Raw genomic sequence first — 4,047 nt, 5'->3', positions numbered from 1 at the left:
TTTTTTAGGGAAGGATCTACAGGGTGTTCAGGGTCTCACCACTAGATTGGACTCATAGTGATCCGCCTGTTTACAACTTCTCAAGAGCTGGGATTATAGGCTGCACCACCACGCCCAGTTTCAATTGTCATCTCAGCATGCCCAGGGGGCAGGGCTGGCACAGCATGCTGGGGATCGAACCCCGGCCCCTGCACCTGCTTTCAGGCACTTTAATCTGCTGAGCTATTTGGCTGGCTTTTGTTTTTGTCTTTTAAAATATTTATTTATTTATTTATTTGATAGAGGCTTTTGATACGTAGTTCAGGCTTGTAGTGATCCACCTGCCTCAGCATCCCCAGTGCGGGGATCACAGGCGTGTGCTACCACACCCAGAAAGTATGGCTTTGTTGATGCTTCGCTAGAGACGCCCTATGATGGAACACTTTACCACATTCATTGCATTTGTAAGGTTTCTCTCCAGGACGGATTCTCTGATGACTTGCTAGGTGAACTGGTATCTAAAGGCCTTGCCACATTCATTACATGTATATGGTTTTTCCTCAGCATGGATTATCCAAGTAGCCATTGTGCAAGGTAGCCATTGTGATGGAAGATCTTATCCCATTCATTATGTTGCAAAGGTTCGTTATTGTGGAAAGGTGTCTCTCCAGAATGCATTCTCTGATGACTTGATAGGTAGGACTTGAGACTAAAGACCCTCCACATTCATCACACTCGAAAGCTTTCTCACCAGTATGAATTGTTCGATGACATATAAAGTGTGATTTCTGATGGAAGACCTTGTCATTCATTATATTTGTAAGGCTTCTCACCAGTATGTATTTTCCGATGACTTCTAGGGTTCAATTTGTGACTGAAGTCTTTGCCACATATATCACACGGAAATCGTTTCTCTTCATCGTGGACTCCCTAATGCACAGTAAGGTGGGAGCCTTGGTTAAAAGATTTGCCACACTCATTTCGTTTGTAAGGTTTTGTACCAATATGTATCACCAGTGCTTATGTGGAAAATGAAGTGTCATGAAGTCTTTTTCATATTTATGAGAAATGTTTGTTCTGATCCTAGAAGGATTTCTTTGGTGGAATGAAACTGAGGAATCAGTATTGACAGACTGTTCACTGTAATCACTCTCATAAATGTTCCTTTCAGACAGCTACAGTTCAGGCAGATGTGATTGAAAGCCAAATTTTAATGTTGCTTTCTTATGTCCCTTTTACCATGTTCATCTGTTTTACCAGTGACATTTTCCTTATGAGTCATAGAATCCTGTGTCAAGTCTTCTGTCTTCTCTGAAATGACACTCAAAGTCATGTGTATTTGGATTTCTTTGAAGCACAATTCTTCAGTGTCATTGATTCAATGTCTTTCCAACAGTACTCTCTGGCATATTTTTCCTGTATCATTTCATTTTTGGTGAAAATTTAGGAAAAGAATCTGTGTGCACAGCTTTGACACATTCTCACCCCTGTGACTTTCTGGGTACCATCACTTGGCCACCCATGTTCCAGGGCTGTCCCTCTCACTCCTATGTGGAGATAACACTCCTGTCAAAGGGAAAGATGCCAAATTCCTGTAGTTCTCCCACATCACATCCCTGTACAAAGTCCTGTGAGCAGGGTCCAGGCTTTTCCACGCCTGGGAGATTTCTACAGCCACTTCCGTCAATGTCTGTAGACCCTTAGTCGCAGCCATTTTCAACTCCTTTCCTCTTCCTGGTTCAGGCTTCTCCCCTATGCAACATGAGTCTTTAAAGGTTAATTCTGTTGGCTATCCTAACAGAGCTGAGATGGTATATGGACACAGGATTTTAGGGCTCCTGGGAGAGCGGTGGGCTATGCTATGGCCTTCACTCCCTGGGAGCTACGTCCAGGTCTACAGGAAGCAGGGCGTAGGGGAGCCGAGCTTAAGAGGGGACAGGCCCAGTGCATCCTTGGAGGCTTATTTCATATTTACAATCATGAAGCTCTTCCTGACCCCCTGTCCATTCCCAATGAGGCAGAAGGGGCAGCCCACCTCCTGGACACATTTTGGCATGGTACTGTATTTGCCATCCTGGTGAACTTCTGGTGCATAATGTGCTCTGAGATGATCTCTTAGCCTCCTGAGCAGCAGATCCTGGGCTGGGTCGTTCTGTTCATCAGTTTTCTCCCCTGCCCTCTGTGACTGGCTGCTCCTTAGCTACAGATGATGGCCACACAAAATTTGGAGCCTCCTGAGAGATCTCGAAATCTGGCCAGATTTGGGGTCCACTGGGCCTTCCTGCAGCACCTGAAGGTGTGCTCAGCGTCTTCAGTGGTTCTACTTGCCCCACAAAGTGAAGCCCTTTGGCCGGGTCTGGTGTGGAAATACCCTGTGGCTGTGATGGGCAGGCTTCTGGGGCAGAGGGCTCTGCCCACACCAGGCCCAGCACATGAAGCCAACTGCTGGGTTTCCATGGCACCTTGTCTGCATCCAGAAAATCCCTGCCCAGTCTGAGATAGGCACTTTCGCTAAACAGATGTGACGACTGTTTCCAAATGACGGCCCACTTTGAGCTCACAGCTTCCTCTTCCATTATGAGAGGAGGCTGCAACGACCACAGGGGCCTAGCCAGCAAGTGCCCCCTCAGGGGTGCATCAGCAGCCAGAAACATGCACAAGGCAGGGGACAGATTGCCCCACAGCCCCTTCTCACTGTGGAGCCTAACTACTAATAAGGGTAGGAAACCATCACTTTTTACACACTGTATTGCCACGCGCTCTGCTGAGGCTCTAAGACATCTCTTCTCCAGCCCCACCACCCTGCCAGGTAGCTCCCTGACTGCATCCCAGGCCATCAAACTCCACTCATAGGCTCCATCCCATCCCACGCATCATAGATAGGGATGGACAAGAGGATCCTAGACATTAACCTACTGAGTTGTTTCCATGAAGACCTGAATAAATCTGCACAGTAGGCCTGTTGAGGACAAGCCCCATTTGGTAATACTTGAGCCTCTCTGGCCCTGTGTGAACTTCCTGCAGCCAGGCAGTGTGGGTTGCCCAGCTGGGTACTTGGAACATGACGTGCTCCACCTGCCTCACCCTCCCGAGCACTGGGATTATAGGTGTGTGCCAGAACCCCCAGCAGAAGGATCCTTGAGCCCTGGGATTAGCACCAGCCTGGACACGTAGCATGATTTTATCTCAGTCAAACAAGCTGGGGATCTGATCTAATAGTACAGCACCTGCCTATCATACGCAAAGCCTTGGGTTTGATTCCCAGCACCACCAAAACACAAACCCACAAAGTGCACTTCCTGAGATGCTGCTAGGGTGAGTCAGGGACCCCAGACCCCTGTGTCTTCTACCTATTGTCCTTTACAGCCCACAATAATCTTGACAATAACCAATTACTTGTGGCACTTGAGCATGTATTTTTGTTCCTTAAACCCCAGGGCTGGGCACATCAAGGGCCTGGTTGACTGACATGCTTTGAGAGTGTTAGCAGTTGTTTTATCATCAGGAAAATCTGCTGAGCCATGGAGCTTGCTGGGGCAGCCTCAGCCAGGAGCCCCTGTTCCAGCCCTGGGCCATGCTATCTTAAGCAGCTGCGCTGCCCCTGTCCTATCTGGCCAGGGGACAAGTGGCTCTGAGGAGTGCTACTGCTGGCTCCAGCCCAGGTCTTGGGCCTGCCTGCCCCCTGGAATGCAGGTCACCAGCCAGCTCGGAGCCAAGTTTGCTCAGGGCTTTCCTAACAACATTTTCCAGAGTCCACTTCCCTTCTTGCCATCCTCAGGCCTCAATCCCCCAAACACAGAAATGGGAGCGTTTAGTGCTTGCTTTGGCAGCACATATACTAAAATTTGAACGATACAGAGATTAGCATGGCGCCTGCGCAGAGATGACACACAAGTTCGTGAAGTGTTCCATATTTAAAAGAAAAATGGAGAGTTTAAGCTAGATCTGTTTGCTGCAGAACTCTTTCTAAGGTATCTTGCTCCAGAATTCAATATTCAAGCTGGTGTGGGGCACACACCTGAAATCCCAGCACTCTGGGAGGCTAAAGCCTCAGCACAAGTTGAATGC

General features: G+C 48.2%; 1 non-coding gene across 1 annotated transcript; it reads left to right on the top strand.

The window, feature by feature from the left end:
- The first annotated feature begins 3,793 nt into the window (after positions 1 to 3,793).
- On the top strand, positions 3,794 to 3,897 carry LOC111816099. The gene has a single exon (XR_002820607.1). It is a non-coding gene; the product is annotated as a U6 spliceosomal RNA (small nuclear RNA).
- Positions 3,898 to 4,047: the final 150 nt, after the last annotated feature.

The sequence above is a fragment of the Octodon degus genome, unplaced genomic scaffold (genome assembly GCF_000260255.1).
Source record: "Octodon degus isolate 3935 unplaced genomic scaffold, OctDeg1.0 scaffold00026, whole genome shotgun sequence".
NCBI classification, from domain to species: domain Eukaryota; kingdom Metazoa; phylum Chordata; class Mammalia; order Rodentia; family Octodontidae; genus Octodon; species Octodon degus.
This window is presented reverse-complemented; position numbering and strand designations above follow the sequence as displayed.